This window comes from Salvelinus sp. IW2-2015, linkage group LG26 (assembly GCF_002910315.2).
Source record: "Salvelinus sp. IW2-2015 linkage group LG26, ASM291031v2, whole genome shotgun sequence".
NCBI lineage: Eukaryota > Metazoa > Chordata > Actinopteri > Salmoniformes > Salmonidae > Salvelinus > Salvelinus sp. IW2-2015.
The window spans coordinates 14315543-14336059 of NC_036866.1; the positions used below are offsets into that span (position 1 = coordinate 14315543).

General features: G+C 40.6%; 1 pseudogene; it reads left to right on the top strand.

The window, feature by feature from the left end:
• Positions 1–1001: 1001 nt before the first annotated feature.
• Positions 1002–20517, top strand: part of LOC111952709 (potassium/sodium hyperpolarization-activated cyclic nucleotide-gated channel 2-like) — a 148139-nt pseudogene continuing 128623 nt past the window's right edge.

The following is a 20517-nucleotide window of genomic DNA, read 5'->3' on the forward strand; positions in this document are numbered from 1 at the left end:
CTGTGGCACATACTACTGGTCAACATGAGCTACCAAAACTTTAACTATACATTCATGTACATACTACCTCAATTGGCCTGACCAATCAGTGCTCCCGCACATTGGCTAACCGGGCTATCTGCATTGTGTCACGCCACCCACCAACCCCTCTTTTTACGCTACTGCTAGTCTCTGTTCATCATATATGCATAGTCACTTTAACCATACCTACATGTACACACTACCTCAATAAGCCTGACTAACCGGTGTCTGTATATAGCCTTGCTACTCTTATTTTCAAATGTATTTTTACTATTGTTTTATTTCTTTACTTACCTACACACACACACACACACACACACACACACACACACATACCTTTTTTTCTGCACTATTGGTTAGAGCCTGTAAGTAAGCACTTCACTTGTATTCGGCGCACGTGACAAATAAACTTTGATTTGATTTTGAAGTGTGCCAGGCCTTGCAGTCCCAAGATGGAAGGGGGGTGAATTTCGGCAGGCAAGAAAATGGACTTGACGAAATCCCCCCCTTTCTAATTTCCTTAATTTTGTGGCTAGAGTCAAATACTTTCTATCGAACAAACTTCACGTCAGGATAGGCAATCGAAATGAATAATTAATGTATGTGTGTTATATTAAACAGAGGAGGGAAAAGCAATAAACATTTCAGAACAACTACTATTCGAATAAGACATGGGAGAGATGACGAATTTTGGCAAAGATATTTATTTATAGACTAATACACTTGAATCAAATAGCCAAACCGAAAACTGCAGACATTACTAGTGCCTCCCCCGCGATCAAACGGACATAAAAAATCAAATGAAACGCAGCCTAACGTGATCAGAAATCTCAACTAGCATGCAAATCGCAGCAATGAAGAATTGAGTGTGTGTGAGACCACGCGAAGTGGGGAGGGGGGGATTCTGCCAGGGGGGAAATTTTCGGCACAACACCGGCTCCGTTGGTGGTGGAGGTGATAGGAACGGTAGAAGTATGAAGATGAAGAAATTTACACCAGGAGGGGGAGCAGCGTCAACAAGAACTGCATGAACTCGAACAACAATGAGCTGTGGCTCATGCAAGGCGAGGAGTCCGCACCTAGTGTTCCTACACGCGCCACAAACTGTGCTCTGTTATGCCAGGGAGATGCTACTGGCCGTGGCGCCTCAGACTACAGGGCTGAACAGGACTCAGCCACAGGAACAGGGCTAACCGGGTTGGCTACTGATTGGACAGGTGAAGGCATTACCGGTATGATATGCAACAAAAGCGGAGATTGCAGAAGGGACCCCAACATTTCTGGGAGCCTGTCCTCCATAATATTTTAGGCAGGAGAAGCAGACAGGAGGAATAGTTGAACCCGACTACGGGAAAAGGCAATCTAGATGTAATTCAAGAGTCGCCAGCATGGACGGTTCTATTACCTCAGTGGGGTCCTTAGCACAGGGGCAAGGGACCGAGGTGGCCGGGGCAACAACTACTGGCACTGTGAAAAAGGACCCCCGAGTTTCCTTCTCAAATGCCCCAAGTAGAAAAGCATCGTCCTCTGTGCAGAACCAACAGAAGATGAATTCTGTCTCATGTTTTAAATCTGAGGATATATCCCAGATTGTGACAGATGATGGGGAACCACATGACAATCGGACATACATGCAGCGGCAATTTAGTTCCATGCTTCAGCCTGGAGTTAACAAATTTTCACTGCGTATGTTTGGGAGCCAAAAAGCTGTTGAAAAGGAACAACAGCGTGTCAAATCGGCCGGTAATTGGATTATTCATCCATACAGCGATTTCAGGTAAGTGTAAAGTGCCACTGAGGTTGGGCGCAAGTTGGTTATCCATGGGCTGAACAAGTATAATAATTTAACCAAGACACATAACTTTAATTTAAATCACCATTAACCAAATTGATATTACGCATTGGAAGTAAACTATGGAGGAATGTTCAGATTTGTTGACATCCATCTTGTGAGGTCTGCAGTTTTTCATCAGTAATGTATTGCCACAAAATGCAAATCTGAAATTATAGACCMAAAAAATATTGTCAAAACACCGAATCTAAAACCTGAAAAAGTCGTTTACACATTCTCCTCATCATTGCGCAGTTTTGATAGATTTGTGTCTAATTACCTTTTCCATGATGGAACATAGTTGGTTTAGGGACGCGTGTTGTGTACTGCTCAAAAGTTAGTAGTTAACATACAAAGGAAAGGCCTATTTATAGTGTCTCACGTTTGTAATGAATAGTCAGGGACTTGCAGTGATCCCTCCTGCATAAATCAGCTGACCAAAAATTACTTGTTGGTGGTGAAGTTACTTGGTAAACATAATATAAAACTATTATTTAGGCAGGTAGCCTAGGGGTTAAAGCGTTGGGCCAGTAACCGAAAGGTTGCTACATCGAATCCCCAAGCTGACAAGGTAAAAAAAACTGTCCTTCTGCCCCTGAATAAGGCAGTTAATCCACTGTTCCTAGGCCGTCATTGTAAATACGAATTTGTTCTTAACTGACTTGCCTAGTTAAATAAAATATTAGAGCTGCAATATGGAACTTTTTTGGGACCAGATCAAATTCACATAGAAAAGTGAGTTATAGATCTGTTATTCTCATTGAAAGCAAGACTAAGAAGCAGTAGATCTATTCTATGTGAGCTATTTCCATGCTTCCCGTTCTTACGTTTCATTTTTGAGTCTTACTTTCGGTTTTGTACACCAGCTTCAAATAGCTGAAAATACAATATTTTTGGTCATGGAAAATATATTTCACAGCGGTTTAGATGGTACAATGATTATCTACACTATCCTTGCTTGTTTTGTCACATAAACTGAAATTAGCAAGCAGGAAACGGAGGAACAATTTCTGCATAGTGCATCTTTAAATACACATTAAACAGTATAACAGATTCATTAAATAATTGTCCTATAATTCCTTTATGAAATGCTTTATGGGCAATTTATTAAGCTTGCTTTCAGTTTATTTTTATTACATTTTTATTTAACCTTTATTTAACTAAGCAAGTCAGTGGGTAGGCTTTTCTATTATAACACATTTTGTCAAATTCCCTTATCGTGTCTGATTGATTACAGCGTTGTACACAGAAATCTGATATTTTTTTGTCACATAACTTGGTCAATTGAGTACCACAACCATAATACCCATAAAACCTAGCTGTAAAACCCGAAAATGGTTCCAATCGTTTTTCCACCATTCATTTTTCCGTAGGGGAATTTCAAACTACTTCATAAGGTCTGTTTTTTGGTGTAGGCTTATCCCAGCGTGACATTTTGAAAACCGCGCAAATCTCTCTCGTACAAGGTAACTTTTATCAGTATATTCTTCTGTAATTACTTTCAAAAAATAAAATGCTAATTAGCTGCTAATGTGGCTATCATACAGAACTACACATCCTGTTGCAAGCTTTGACGTAATCACTGGAAAGAACCTCCACATTTCTCCATGCAAACTCAACCACAGGTAACCTAGCAAGTAGACATTACAGCCTTTCTAGTTTCTCATGTAAATAATTGATATTGTGTATTTCTTGTGTGTATTCTTGTTTTAGCATTTTTCAAATTACCTAGCTAGCTACCATAGCATTTTTTCATTATTATTATTTTTTTAATTACCCTGGCCTTTTTAGCTAACTAGCTAACCTTAGGTCTCTCCGTCGATCAGAAGCAAGGATTAACCAGTAACGTTACTAAGATAAGCACACGTGTATTTGATCGTTTTCCATCCTCTGAGTGAGAGGCATCGCTGGAGCTGTGTGAAAAGGTAAGTCCTGTTTGCTAGCTGCTAACAAGCTATTTTGGTTTGGTCAAAGAGCTGTGGTTAGCTAGATGCTTTTGAAAATTAGCTAGATAACCACCGACTGTAGTTACGTGTACAACACACTTTACTTTCCTTACAAGTAAAAAGAAAACCAACATAGGATAGCATAATGACTGTTTTGAACTTTTATTATTTACCTATTATTAAGTTCTTTGTGAGCTAGCCAGCTACATAACGTTAGCTCACAGTTTGTGTAGTCATACTTTTTCACTTGGTGACATGCTAGCTAACGTTAGCCTACCAGGGCAGATATACAGCTAGCTAAATATCGCCTGGTGAGCTAGGTAGTTAGGCACCTTGGTTGGCTAGTTAGCTACATTAGCTAATGTTAGCTAGCTAACGTTGCACGATATCTCACCGTGGTGTTGTGGAACTTTACCAATAAGCGGTGACATGTTAAATCAAATCAAATCTGATTTGTCACATGCACCTAATACAACAGGTGTAGACCTTACCGTGAAATGCTTACTTACAAGCCCTTAACCAACAATGCAGTTTTAAGAAAATAGAGTTAAGAAAATATTTACTAAATAAACAAAAGTAAAAAGTGAAAAATAAAAAGTAACAATAAAAAATAAAATAACAATAATGAGGCTATATACAGGGAGTCAATGTGCAGCGGTACAGTTTAGTCGAGGTAGTTTGTACATGTAGTTAGGGGCAAAGTGACTATGCATAGATAATAAACAGCGAGTAGCAGCAGTGTAAAAACAAAGGGTGGGTCAATGCAAATAGTCTGGGTGGCCATTTGATTAATTATTAAGCATGGCTTATGGCTTGGGGGTAGAAGATGTTAAGGAGCCTTTTGGACCTAGACTTGGCGCTCCGGTACCGCTTGTCATGCGGTAGCAGAGAGAACAGTCTATGACTTGGGTGACTGGGGTCTTTGACATTTTTTGGGGCCTTCTTCTGACACCGCCGAGTATATAGGTCCTGGATGGCAGGAAGCTTGGCCCCAGTGATGTACTGGGCTGTACGCACTACCCTCTGTAGCGCCCAGGGTTGGGTAGGTCACTTTCTAAATGTAATCCATTACAGTTACTACTTACCTGTCCAAAATTGTAATCAGTAACGTAACTTTTGGATTACCCAAACTCAGTAACGTAATTTGATCACATTCAGTTACTTTTAGATTACTTTCCCCTTAAGAAGCATTAGAAGAAGACAAAACTGTACAGTTGAATTTGGAAGTTTACATACATCTTAGCCAAATACATTTAAACTCAGTTTTTCACAATTCCTGACAATTAATCAAAGTAAAAATTCCCAATCTTAGGTCAGTTAGGATCACCACTTTATTTTAAGAATGTGAAATGTCAGAATAATAGTAGAGACACTGATTTATTTCAGCTTTTATTTCTATCATCACATTCCCAGTGGGTCAGAAGTTTACATACACTCAATTAGTAACTGGTAGCATTGCCTTTAAATTGTTTAACTAGAGTCAAACGTTTTGGTTAGCCTAACACAACCTTCCCACAATAAGTTGGGTGAATTTTGGCCCATTCTTCCTGACAGAGCTGGTGTAACTGAGTCAGGTTTGTAGGCCTCCTTGCTCGCACACGCTTTTTCAGTTCTGCCCACAAATTTTCTATGGGTTTGAGGTCAGGGCTTTGTGATGGCCACTCCAATACCTTGACGTTGTTGTCCTTAAGCAATTTTGCCACAACTTTGGAAGTATGCTTGGGGTCATCGTACATCATTTTCCTCACTCATGATGCCATCTATTTTGTGAAGTGCACCAGTCCCTCCTGCAGCAAAGCACCCCCACAACATGATGCTGCCACCCCCGTGCTTTACGGTTGGGATGGTGTTCTTCGGCTTGCAAGCCTCCCCCTTTTTCCTCCAAACATAACGATGGTCATTATGGCCAAACAGTTCTATTTTTGTTTCATCAGACCAGAGGACATTTCTCCAAAAAGTACAATCTTTGTCCCCATGTGCTGGCTTTTTAATGGCGGTTTTGGAGTTCGTAGAAACATGTCAAACGATGTATAGAATCAATCTTCAGGATGTTTTTAACATAAATCTTCAATAATATTTCAACCGGAGAATTCCTTTGTCTTCAGAAATGCGATGGAACGCAGTTCGCTCTCACGGGGGCGTGCGTGATCAACTCATGCAAGACACCTGACTCAAATAGCTCTCCTTCCCTCATTCTTCACAGTAGAAGCATCAAACAAAGTTCTAAAGACTGTTGACATCTATTGGAAGCCTTAGGAAGTGCAATATGATCCCAAAGACACTGTATATTGGATAGGCAAACCTACAAACCTCAGATTTCCCACTTCCTGGTTGGATTTTTTCTCAGGCTTTTGCCTGCCATATGAGTTCTGTTATACTCACAGACATCATTCAAACAGTTTTAGAAACTTCAGAGTGTTTTCTATCAAAATCTACCAATAACATGCATATCTTAGCTTTTGGGACTGAGTAGCGGGCAGTTTACTCTGGGCACCTTATTTATCCAAGCTACTCAATACTGCCCCAGCCATAAGAAGTTAAAGGAGCAGTCAACTTAGTGTATGTAAACTTCTGATCCACTGGAATTGTGATAGAGTGAGTTATAAGTGAAATAATCTGTCTGTAAACAATTGTTGGAAAAATTACCTGTGTCATGTACAAAGTAGATGTCCTAACCGACTTGCCAAAACTATAGTTTGATAGCAAGAAATTTGTGGAGTGGTTGAAAACGAGTTTTAATGACTCCAACCTAAGTGTATGTAAACTTCCGACTTCAACTGTATGTTACCATTTGAACGACATCTATTGCAGGATAAATCAATGTTAAAGTTTACATAGCTGGCCATATATAGATGTTAAATTGTTTTTTTTGTGTTGGTTATGTAGGCTTCTTCTAACCCATCGCTTTCTACTACATATAATAATATGATTAAATTATATCTTTACATTAAAAACCAAAGTCTATCAGAGTTCCAGTCATTTCAATAAATGTTATACCCCTTGATCTTCAAGAATAGGACTTGGAAATATGGAAGTATAGATTAGCCAAAAAGTTTTTACCTGAGCAGGACCTCAAAACTAAGGACTTATTAGCCAGCCCTACTCTGTTGTTTATGATTTTGTTGTCATGGAGGACTGATTGGGGCTCATTGATTCGAGTTGAAAAATAAATGCTGCGCTCATGGAATGGCATGCTTTCAGCGCTGCTAAAAAGTGCTATTTACATGTGAAAAATGTATGTCATATGCTGCATTTGCTATAGGCCTATTGTTAACCTTTTTGTTGGTGACACTTTGATATCTTGATAATATGTAGCTGTTTAAAGGGAAAATCAACAGATGAAAAAATAACAAAATTGTTGGACCTCTGTTTTGGTAAAAAGCTGAGGGATGGACCTGGAGAAATGTAACCACTCTCAGATTAATAGACAGAGCTATGAATTTAAAGTCTGACCATCCATAATAGCACAATTATTGTTTTAACCATGTTATGAGGGTATACAGTGTTTGTTTACATTTACAATGTTTACAAACATTGGAGAAAACAAGCTTATATTTTGGGTTCTCATGGAGTGTGACAGTTATAAGTTATATTCTTCAAGAATCAAATGATATAGAGTACCAGTCAAAAGTTTGGACAAACCTACTCATTCAAGGGTTTTTCTTTATTTTTGACTATTTTCTACATTTCTACATAATAGTGAAGACATCAAAACGATGAAATAACACATATGATATCATGTAGTAACCAAAAAAAGTGTTAAACAAATCAAAATATATTTTATATTTGAAATTCTTCAAAGTAGCCACCCTTTGCCTTGATGACAGCTTTGTACACTCTTGGCATTCTCTCAGCCAGCTTCTACTGGAATGCTTTTCCAACAGTTTTGAAGGAGTTCCCACATATGCTGAGCACTTGTTGGCTGCTTTTCCATCACTCTGCAGTCCAACTCATCCCAAACCATCTCAATTGGGTTGAGGTTGGGTGATTGTGGAGGCCAGGTCATCTGATGCAGCACTCCATCAGTCTGCTTCTTGGTCAAATAGCACTTACACAGCCTGGAGGTGTGTTGGGTCATTTTCCTGTTGAAAAACAAATGATAGTCCCACTAAGCACAAACCAGGTGGGATGGCGTATCGCTGCAGAATGCTGTGGCAGCCGTAGCCATGCTGGTTAAGTGTGCCTTGAATTCTAAATAAATCACAGACAGTGTCACCAGCAAAGCACCATCACACAATCCCACCTCCTCCTCCATGCTTCATGGTGGGAACCACACATGCGGAGATCATCCTTTCACCTACTCGTCGTTTCACAACGACATGGCGGTTGGAACCAAAAATCTCAAATTTGGACTCATCAGACAGATTTCCACAGGGTTAATGTCTATTGCTCGTGTTTCTTGGCCCAAGCAACTCTCTTATTCTTATTGGTGTCCAGTAGTAGGAGTTTCTTTGTTCCTTGTTTGTCAACAGTTGATGTTGAGATGTGTCTGTTACTTGAACTCTGTGAAGCATTTATTTGGGCTGCAATCTGAGGTGCAGTTATTCTAATGAATTTATCATCTGTCTCTGCTAGGTAAAGCCCTGCCTTATCTCCTTAACTCACTGGTCACCTTAGCAGCACCCACCCATAGCACGCGCTCCAGCAGGTATATCTCACCAGTTACCCCCAAAGCCAATTCCTCCTTTGACCTCCTTTCCTTCCAGTTCCTTCCAATAACTGGAACGAACTGCAAAAATCACTGAAGCTGGAGACTCATATCTCCCTCACTAGCTTTAAGCACCAGCTGTCAGAGCATCTCACAGATCACTGCACCTATACATAGCCCATCCAACTACCTCATCCCCATACTGTATTTATTGATTTATCTTGCTCCTTTGCACCCCAGTATCTCTACTTGCACATTCATCTTTACATTAATCACTCCAGTGTTTAATTGGTATATTGTAATTACTTTGCCACCATGGCCTATTTATTGCCTTACCTACCTTATCTTACCTCATTTGCACACACTGTATATAGATTTTTTTCCTACTGTAAATATTGACTGTATGTTTGTTTATTCCATGTGTAACTCTGTGTTGTTGTATGTGTCGAACTGCTTTGCTTTATTCTTGGCCAGGTCGCAGTTGTAAATGAGAACTTGCTCTCAACTGGCCTACCTGGTTAAATAAAGGTGAAATATATAATAAAATCTGCAGCAGATGTAACTCTGGGTCTTCCTTTCCTGTGGCGGTCCTCATGAGAGCCAGTTTCATCATGGCGCTTGATGGTTTTTGCGACTGCACTTGAAGAAACTGTCAAAGTTCTTGAACTTTTCCACATTGACTGACCTTCATGTATTAAAGTAATGATGGACTGTCATTTAGCAACTACAGGTTACCCCTTTAAGTCTATCAAAAGTGTGCGAGTTTGAGCATGTGTCCATTAGGCCTATAGATTCTTTTTAGCAGCGTATATTACATTGGCTGGGATCCTCAATATGCAGCTGTTGCAAGAGCGCATTTTTCACTGGCTGTCCCCTGGTTTCAAAAATAATGATTGATAAGCAGCTTAAACTTCTTGAATTCAACCATCTGTATCGCCGTAGACAACATCACTGCTGTCATCCTTACCTCCAAGCGTTTATGGAAATTGGATAATCTTTGGATGCCGACAGCAGTCGCACCATTGGAAGACATACCTTGGACTGTAGCCTACAAAAGCCTATTGCTGTGCTTTTCCCGCGATCGATCAAACACATTTGGTGTGTCATCATAGTGTGTGTCTTGTGGTCAGACTCGCTCAGGTGTAACAAACTTAAACTTGCGCATTTTGCTGATTAGAATGTCATTGAGAAAACAGGAAAGTGTCAAAGATGTTTTTTCCGCAAACATCCTTTCTGAATTTAAAAGTAATCCTTGAAGTTATCATCTAGTTTTTCCAAAGTATCTGTAATCTGATTACAATATTTTTGTGGTAACATAATGGATTACAGTTACCGTTTTTTTTGGCAATCCCTTACATTTAACATGTAATCCGTTACTCCCTAACCCTGTTAGCGTCTTACGGTCAGATGCCGAGCAGTTGCCATATCAGGTGGTGATGCAACCGATCAGGATGCCCTCGATGGTGCAGCTGTATAACTTTTTGAGGATCTAGGGACCCATCTAGGGACCCATGCCAAATCTTTTCAGTCTCCTGAGGGGGAAAAGGCGTTGTCGTGCCATCTTCATGACTTTCTTGGTGTGTTTGGACCATGATAGTTTGTTGGTGATGTGGACACCAAGGAACTTGAAAATCTCGACCCGCTCCACTTCAGCTCCATCGACGTGAATGGGGGCGTTTTCGGCACTCCTTTTCCTGTAGTCCACGATCATCTCCTTTGTCTTGTTCACGTTAAGGGAGAGGTTGTTTTCCTGGCACCACACAGTCCCCGGCCACTAGGAGCGCCGCTTCTGGATGAGCATTTTCTTGTTTGCTTACATCTTTATACAGCTTGTTGAGTAAGGTCTTAGTGCCAGCATCAGTTTGTGGTGGTAAATAGACGGCTACGAAAAATATAGATGAAATCTCTCTTGGTAGATAGTATGGTCTACAGCTTATCATGAGGTACTATACCTCGAGACTACCTTAACTTCATCGGGACAGGGGGCAGCATTTCCACTTTGAACGAATTGCGTGCCCAAACGGAATTTCCTCCTACTCTGTCCCAGAAGGTAATACATGCATAGTATTATTACTATTGTATAGAAAACACTCTGAAGTTTCTAAAAATGTTTGAATTATGTCTGTAAGTATAACAGAACTCATATGGCAGACAAAAACCTGAGAAGAAATCCAAACAGGAAGTGAGAACTCGATTTTCAAAACAGTGCCAAATGATACCCCTTTTAGTTATGGATGAGCAAACACTTCCTAGGGCTTCCACTAGATGTCACCGTCTTTAGATTTTGACCGTCTTTAGATTTTGGTTATATGAGTCTACTATAAAGGAGGGGCTCATAGGAGCTATTTTACTGAGTGGTCTTCAGAAATTTAGCGCGTCTCATTTTGCGCGCTCACGAGAGAGAGTGCTCTCGTTCCAATGCTCTTTCTTCAGACAATGAAATTCTCCGGTTGGATCCTTATTGATGATTAATGTTAAACACATCCTAAATATGGATTGCATACATCATTTGACTTGTTTCTACGACCTGTAACCTGTGAGTTTTTGTCTGGAGGGATTGCTCGTGCGTCATGAAAATGGATTACTGGGCTGAACATGCTAACAACAAGTGGCTAAATGATGGGCTTTATGGAACTTTATGGAACAAATCAGTCATTTATTCTCGAACTGGGAATCATGGAAGTGCCTTCTGATGAAGTTATTCGAAGGTAAGTGCATATTTATAGTGTTTTTGTAGCTTCTGTTGACGCCAAAATGGCAACTATTTCTTTGGCTGGATTGTGCTCTGAGCGCCGTTCTCAGATTATTATTTTTCCGTAAAGTTTATTTTGAAATCTGACACAGCGGTTGCATAGAGGATAAGTTTATCTTTAATTCTGTGAATAACACTTGCAACTTTTATCAATGTTTATTATGAGTATTTCTGCAAAATCACCGGATGTTTTGGATTCAAACCATTACTGCACGTAATGCGCCAATGTAAACTCCAGATTTTTTAATATATATATATGCACATTATCGAACAAAACATAAATGTATTGTGTAACATGATGTCATATGACTCATCTGATGAAGATGTTCAAAGGTTAGTGATTAATTGTATCTCTTTGTGGGTTTTGTGAAAGCTATCTTTGCTGTGAAAAAATGTCTGTGCTTTTTTGGATTTGTGGTGAGCTAACATAAATATATGTTGTGTTTTCGCTGTAAAACATTAAAAAAATCGAACATGTTGGCTGGATTCACAAGATGTTTTATCTTTCATTTGCTGTATTGGACTTGTTAATGTGTGAAAGTTAAATATTTCAAAAAATATTTTTGAATTTCCCGCGCTGCCTTTTCAGTGGAATGTTGGGGGGGTTCCGCTACGCGGAACGTGTGTCCTAGAAGGTTAATATTATACATCACACACCAGCTGTTTTTGACAAATAGACCCCCCCCCCCCCACCCCTCGTCTTAACTTCTTTGATATAGGGGGCAGCATTTCACTTTTGGATGAATTGCGTGCCCATAGTGAACTGCCTCCTACTCTGTCCCAGATGCTAATACAGTGGGGAGAACAAGTATTTGATACACTGCCGATTTTGCAGGTTTTCCTACTTACAAAGCATGTAGAGGTCTGTAATTTTTATCATAGGTAACTTCAACTGTGAAGAAACGGAATCTAAAACAAAAATCCAGAAATCACATTGTATGATTTTTAAATAATAATTTGCATTTTATTGCATGACATAGTATTTGATCACCTACAACCAGTAAGAATTCCGGCTCTCACAGACCTGTTAGTTTTTCTTTAAGAAGCCCTCCTGTTCTCCACTCATTACCTGTATTAACTGCACCTGTTTTGAACTCGTTACCTGTATAAAAGACACCTGTCCACACACTCAATCAAACAGATTCCAACCTCTCCACAATGGCCAAGACCAGAGAGCTGTGTAAGGACATCAGGGATAAAATTGTAGACCTGCAAGGCTGGGATGGGCTAAGGACAATAGGCAAGCAGCTTGGTGAGAAGGAAACAACTGTTGGCGCAATTATTGAAAATGGAAGAAGTTCAAGATGACGGTCAATCACCCTCGGTCTGGGGCTCCATGCAAGATTTCACCTCGTGGGGCATCAATGATCATGAGGAAGGTGAGGGATCAGCCCAGAACTACACGGCAGGACCTGGTCAATGACCTGAAAGAGAGCTGGGACCACAGTCTCAAAGAAAACCATTTGTAACGCACTACGCCGTCATGGATTAAAATCCTGCAGCGCACGCAGGTCCCCTGCTTAAGCCAGTGCATGTCAGGCCTGTCTGAAGTTTGCCAATGACCATCTGGATGATCCAGAGGAGGAATGGGAGAAGGTCATGTGGTCTGATGAGACAAAAATAGAGCTTTTGGGTCTAACTCCACTCGCCGTGTTTGGAGGAAGAAGAAGTATGAGTACAACCCAAGAACACCATCCCAACCGTGAAGCATGGAGGTGGAAACATCATTCTTTGGGGATGCTTTTCTGCAAAGGGGACAGGACGACTGACCGTTTGAGGGAGGGATGGATGGGGCCATGTATCGCGAGATCTTGGCCAACAACCTCCTTCCCTCAGTAAGAGCATTGAAGATGGGTCGTGGCTGGGTCTTCCAGCATGAAAACGACACAAAGCACACAGCCATGGCAACTAAGGAGTGGCTCCGTAAGAAGCTCTCAAGGTCCTGAGTGGCCTAGCCAGTCTCCAGACCTGAACCCAATAGAAAATCTTTGGAGGGAGCTGAAACTCCGTATTGCCCAGCGACAGCCCCGAAACCTGAAGGATCTGGAGAAGATCTGTAGGGAGGAGTGGGCCAAAAATCCCTGCTGCAGTGTGTGCAACCTAGTCAAGAACTACAGGAAACGTATGATCTCTGTAATTGCAAACAAAGGTTTGTACCAATTTTTAAGTTCTGCTTTTCTGATGTATCAAATACTTATGTCATGCAAATAAATGCAAATTAATTACTTAAATCATACAATGTGTTTTCTGGATTTTTGTTTTAGATTCCGTCTCTCATAGTTGAAGTGTACCTATGATAAAAATACAGACCTCTACATGCTTTGTAAGTAGGAAAACCTGCAAATCGGCAGTGTATCAAATACTTGTTCTCCCCACTGTATATGCATATTATTATTACTATTGGATAGAAAACACTCTGACGTTTCTAAAACTGTTTGAATGATGTCTGTGAGTGTAACAGAACTCATATGGCAGGCAAAAACCTGAGAAACAATCCAAAACAGGAAGTGAGAATTCTGAGGCTGGTCGATGTTAAACTCATCGCCTATTCAATTCCCTGTAATATATGGATCTGTTTGTTCCACTAGATGTCAACAGTCGGTAGAACGTTGAATGAAGTTTATACTGTGTTGTGGGACCGGATGAGAGGGGAATGAGTCAGTGGTCTGGCAGATTGCCAGTTCCTGGTCACGCGCTTTCCTCATGATATCGCTTGCGTTCCATAACTTCTACAGACATAAAGGAATGCTCCGGTTGGAGCGTTATTGGCTATATATGATTACAACATCCTGAAGATTGATCCTCTATTTACTTTGACCAGTTTATTCGACTTGTAATATAGCTTTTGAAGTTTTTGCCGACGTTTGCCTGCATCTGCGTGAGCATTTGAACACGTGTACTACACATGCTAGCAAAAGTAGCTACTTAGACATAAGTAATGGACATTATCGAACAAAATAACGATTTATTGTGGAACTAGGATTCCTTGGAGTGCATTCCGATTGAGATGATCAAAGGTAAGGGAATATTTATGATGTAATTTCGTATTTCTGTTGACTCCAACATGGCGGAGAAATGTTGTTAAATCTGAGAGCCGTCTCAGATTATTGCATGGTGTGCTTTTTACGTAAAGTGTTTTTGAAATCTGACACACAGCGGTTGCATTAAGAACAAGTGTATCTTTAATTATATGTAAAACATGTGTCTTTCATCAAAGTTTATGATGAGTATTTTTGTTATTTGCAATTTCTCCGGATATTTTGGAGGCATTTCTGAACATGGCGCCAATGTAAACCGAGATTTGTGGATATAAATATGCACATTATCGAACAAAGCATAAATGTATTGTGTAACATGATGTCCTATGAGTGTCATCTGATGAAGATCATCAAAGGTTAGTGATTCATTTTATCTCTATTTCTGCTTTTTGTGACTACTATCTTTTGCTTGGAAAATGGCTGTGTTTGTCTGTGACTATGTACTGAGTTAACATAATCGTTTGGTGTGCTTTCCCCGTAAATCCTTTTTGAAATCAGACCCGTTGGCTGGATTCACAACATGTGTAGCTTTAATTTGGTGTCTTTCATGTGTGATTTCATGAAAGATTGATTTTTATTGTAATATATTTGAATTTGGCGCGCTACATTTTTTCTGGCTTTTGGCCAAGTGGGACGCTACCGTCCCCTTTTCTCAATAGGGGGGAGCCATTTCGACTTTGTAAAAATTAGTTCCCAAATTAAACTGCCTCGTACTCAATTCTTGCTCGTACAATATGCAKATTATTATTACTATTGGATAGAAAACACTCTCTAGTTTCTAAAACCGTTTGAATTATATCTGTGAGTAAAACAGAACTCATTTTGCAGCAAACTTCCTGTCAGGAACTGAAAAATCTCAAATCGGGGGCTCTGTTCCAGGGTCAGTTTATAAATTTGCATGTAATCTATGGGTCGACATGCACTGCATACGCCTTCCCCTAGATGTCAGTAAGCAGTGAGAATTGGAATGGGGTCTCTGGGTAGTTCTGAGGCCGTATAAAAGCTCTTGGAACCGGGTGTGCAGTCTTTTCAACGTTCGCCATGACGCATGACAGACCTCAGGATTGCATTCTGAAAAGCTCTCGTTATAGGCTTTAGATATCTCTGATTTTATTCGATATAGGTGTTAAAAACATCATAATGTAGTTATTTTAAACCGAGTTATATCAGTTTATATCAGTATATTGCTATTTTCGGTATTTCATTTGTGCTGCGTTATAGTGAGTTGGACACGTCTTCGTCACATGGCTAATGTTTGCTGCTAATTCCAAAGTTGAAGACGACAATCTACAACCGAGCAACGATTCTTCTGGACAAAGGACAACTTGCACAAGATTCTGATGGAAGCTCATCAAATAGTAAGAACTATTTACGATGTTAATTCGTTGTTCTGTTGAAAAATGTTAAACTACTATTCCGCCATTAATTTTGGTGCGGTCTCGCTTTAACGCACGCTGTATGTCGTAGTAACGTTAATTTAAAAAAATCTAACACAGCGGTTGCATTAAGAACTAATGTATCTTTCATTTGCTGTCCAACCTGTATTTTTTTGTCAAGTTTATGATTAGTTATTGATTAGATTAGGTGCCTCTCCCAAGATTTCTCCCGACATTTTGTTTGCAGCTTGGCTACTATTCTCATTGTATAACCACGATTTGTGCCCCTAAATATGCACATTTTCGAACAAACAATATATGTATTGTGTAATATGATGTTAWAGGACTGTCATCTGATGAAGTTTTGAGAAGGTTAGTGAAWWWTKTWATATMTTTTGCTGGTTTATTCGCTATTGCTAACGTGCATGAATCAATGCTGCTGTGTGGTTGGCTATTGTAGTAAGCTAATATAATGCTAAATTGTGTTTTCGCTGTAAAACACTTACAAATCTGAAATATTGTCTGGATTCACAATATCTTTGTCTTTCATTTGCTGTATGCTGTGTATTTTTCATAAATGTTTTATGATGAGTATTTTGGTAATTCACGTTGGTCTCTGTAGTTATTCTAGTTGCTTTGGTGAGAGTTGTGATGGTGGCTGCAATGTAAAACTATGATTTATACCTGAAATATGCAAATTTTTCGAACAAAACATATGCTATACAATAAATATGTTATCAGACTGTCATCTGATGAAGTTGTTTCTTGGTTAGTGACTATTTATATTTTTATTTGGTCGAATTTGTGATAGCTACCTATGCAGTAAAAAAATGGTGGGAAAAAAAAGTTGTGTCTTTTGCTATCGTGGTTAGCTAATAGAAATACATATTGTGTCTTCCCTGTAAAACATTTTAAAAATCAGAAATGATGGCTGGATTCACAAGATGTGTATCTTTCATCTGGTGTCTTGGACTTGTGATTTCATGATATTTAGATGCTAGTATTTACTTGTGGCGCTATGCTAGGCTATGCTAGTCAGCTTTTTTACTGATGAGGGTGCTCCCGGATCCGGGATGAGTACCAAGTAAAAGTTAACAGATGTAGCTGTTCTGTCCTGCCGATGCACGGAAAACCTAGCCAACTGTATATTATCCGTGTCGTTGTTCAGCCATGATTTTAATGTCCCGTTGGTAGGATGGTCTCGAACGGAGCTCATCCAGTTTATTCTCCAGTGACTGCACGTTGGCTAATAGAACGGATGGTGGAGGTGGATTACCTACTCGCCGACGAATTCTCACAAGGCACCCGGATCTCCGCCCCCTGTATTTAGTTATTTTCTATATGTGAATGACAGGGATTTGGGCCTTGTCTGGGTGCAACATTACCTATATCCTTTGCGTTGGACTCATTAAAGAAAAGATCTTCATCCAGTTCGAGGTGAGTAATCGCTGTTCTGATATCCTGAAGCTTTTTTCGGTCATAAGAGATGGTAGCATCAACATTATGTACAAAATAAGTTACAAACAGTGTGAAAAAAACACATAAAATAGCCCAGTTGTTAAGAGCCCGTAAAACGGCAGCTATCTACTCCGGCGCCATTCTTCTGAATTAGTGAATGTGCCTAACGTTAGTGATTAGCGATAACTAGCTAACATTATTTAACATTAATTAACATGTCACCACATGGAAAAGTGTGACTACATGAACGGCGATCTAACGTTAACTAGCTGGCTAACAAAGGACTTGTGGACTCAATGTTTTCCCATACAAAACACAAAACGGTTTTGTTCCACGAGTGCATCTGTTGTAGACGACTAATCAAATGACCTGTGAAGTCACTTATACATGTCAACAGGGATGGAAATTAAACTAGCCCGAGGATAGTACTTTTCAGACTGGGCTAGTAGACAATGTGCCAAACTAGCCTGACACAACAGTGAAATGGCTAGTAGAAAATGTGCCAAACTTTACAAACATCGCATGCCACAGATTTAGGACCTGAATGTTACCCGGGCTAGTAGAAAATTGTGGTCTGCTGGCCACTGCCCAAAATCCTTATGTTCCATCCCTGCATGTCAGTCCCTTTCAGATGATCCCCCTATCACTGTTTGTCCTCCTCAGTGACATCACAGCTGAGGGTTTTAACTGCCCTCTTGAGAATTAGAATCAGAAGTACAGTTGTATAGCTCATCACAATACTAAACTTCTTCGGGCAAATAGTATCCTAGACTGTCCTGATCATCTAATTGAGCATTCCAGATAATTCCTCCATCCCAGCAGAAATGTCCCATTCTCATTGTAGGATTTTAGATGTGCAGATAGATGAAAGCCCAGTCCATTTTACAGTTACTATAGTCAAGTGTAGGTCTGTGGGTTATGGAATTTTAATATAGATTTTACCATTTTATTACTTTTACTAGCTAGCTAAGTTGATTAACTTTTTTCTTTCTTTCAGATTGGTGGACCGGAAACCCAGTGGCAACAATCAGGTCTGTATCTGTCATTTTCTGGTGGGAAAGAGAAATGGCCCTGTATTTACCAGAAAAGGTAGCTCATCCTCCATGGCAGAAGAGAAAGATCCAGACTGTTGATTGGGAAAAAAGAACAAACAATGAGGCATGAGGATTGGGTGTTGAGGGACCACTTGTCACATTGTCCAAGGTGGGTTTGTGTTATGATAAACAATGCATTTTCTGTCCAGATAAAGATGTTGATAGGGCAATGAGAAAGACCCACCACTGACTAAATGTCTCTTTGTTTTCCAGTCCAAAAGGAGTGCATCCCTTGTGCCATCTGGTGCACGGACATCCTTTGCCAGTGTGATCCGAGTGCAAGTGTCAAGTTGTAGAGACTACAACAGATCGAGCCTGTGAACGGACAGGTCAGTAACTCATCAAATATGATACAATATTGTGTAAAACATAGAATTCATAAATGCATCCACATTTTGACTTCATGTCCCCTTTTCCCCATGTTTTAGACATGAGGAGTGACATGCGGAACACCAAGCTCACCACACGAGAAGCAGTGCATGATCAACGCCATCCTCAGCAAGGAGATCTGCTGGAAGTGATGTACTCTCTCACTCTCTCTAACTCTGGGGGTAAGACATAATTTAAACATCACAACTATAAATTCCCACTGTGCCCATGATAAAATGCAATATGAATTGTGTCGTACTACTGAATGAAACTGTGAGGAGATGCACTCAGACCAGCCTTTGTGATTGAACTTACGTTAACTACATTACTTTAGTTGGCTGCTTTGAGCAACGCTAGAATGTAATATAACCTATTCTAGGAGCCTATTGTTTGTGTATGATCTTTATTCATTGTTCACTTGTTTTTCAACAATGTCAGGTATAGGTAGGGATGACTGGGGCCTTCAGCTAGTAAGACACAGGGAGTAAGAAATTATTTGAACATCACAGATATAAATTCCCACTGTGCTCATGATCAAATTAACTACATTACTTTAGTTGGCTGCTTTGAACAAAACTTGTATGTAATATAACTATCAGGTTTCAGGTATGAGCCAGATGCAGACAGTGTCGAAGAAACAAAAGTTTATTTCTAGTACAGGGGCAGGCAAACAACAGGTCAAAGGCAGGCAGAGGTCAGTAATCCAGAGAGGGTGCAAAAGGTCCAGAACGGCAGGCAGTCTCAGGGGCAGGCAGGGGTCAATAGTCCAGTTAGGTGGGGCAAGGTATAGAACGGCAGTCAGGCTCATGGTCAGGGCAGGCAGAATGGTCAAAACCGTGAAGGACTAGAAAACAGGAGCAAGAACAAACAGGAGCAGGGGAACAAACACTGGTTGGTTTCACGAAACAAAATGAACTGGCAACAGACAAACAGAGAACACGGTGATAAATACATAGGGGATAATGGGGAAGATGGGTGACACCTGGAGGTTAGTGGAGACAAGCACAAAGACAACTGAAACAAATCAGGGTGTGACAATAACCTATTCTGGGAGCCTAGTGTGTCTGTATGAACTATGTGGAATCATTTTGGACCATTGGCTTCCCTGAAAACAGTTGCTGAAAAGCAGAGCAATAGGAGTCTGTCAGAGGTTGTCACGCTGGATGGGGATGGTGATGGAGGCTTTGGTGGTTCACACAACGAAAAAGCAGATGTCCCTTCCAGTGATGTGGAGTTGACCTTGGACCTGGTGCCAGTAAGGATGGTCTTCACAGAAGCGGTAAGACCCTCCTTCCTTGATATAGGAATCCTTCGACTTCACCTTCTCTTCAATGGTAAGGTCCCTTGCACCATAGGGACACTTGACCTCCAACACAGCTGTGGTGCCCACCCAGAATCCCAGACCCCGTGAACCAAAGCCCTGACTCCTGCACATCCATCCCTGTAGCCATTTTAAATGCGTTGATGCCCTCCTCTTTGTTACCTGTACCCCACTTTACAGACACCCATCCAACGACTGTGATCTGAGGACCCTTTTTAGCAGTGATGGAGTAACACGCTTGGCCCTAACCACTGCTCCATAATTGCTGGCTGTCAACCTCCATCTTCTCATGGTGTGTCAGTTGGAGTTGGTGCACTGTCGAACTGTTGCCTGCCATATAGCTTTCGGCTGCTCCACCACCAGCGCCATGCCAACCAGGATGCCGGCTTGCCCAAGGTGCCTTTGTTTTTTTATAAAAACAATTTCCAGTACAGACAGGGATGACAGGGAGGGTAGCAGTTGTTCTGGCTCAGGTTCAAGGAGACATGCCTTTCCACTGAACCTGCCCCAGAGACGGTTCCTTAGCTACTGAAGATCCTCCTCTGTGGGCTCTCAGGACAGAGGGTTGTAGTCTTCGGCCAGATACAGGTCATCCACTGACTGCACCTGGTTGCGCACGGCTGGCTTTCTCCACTCGCATTCCACATCCGTACGGCCGATATT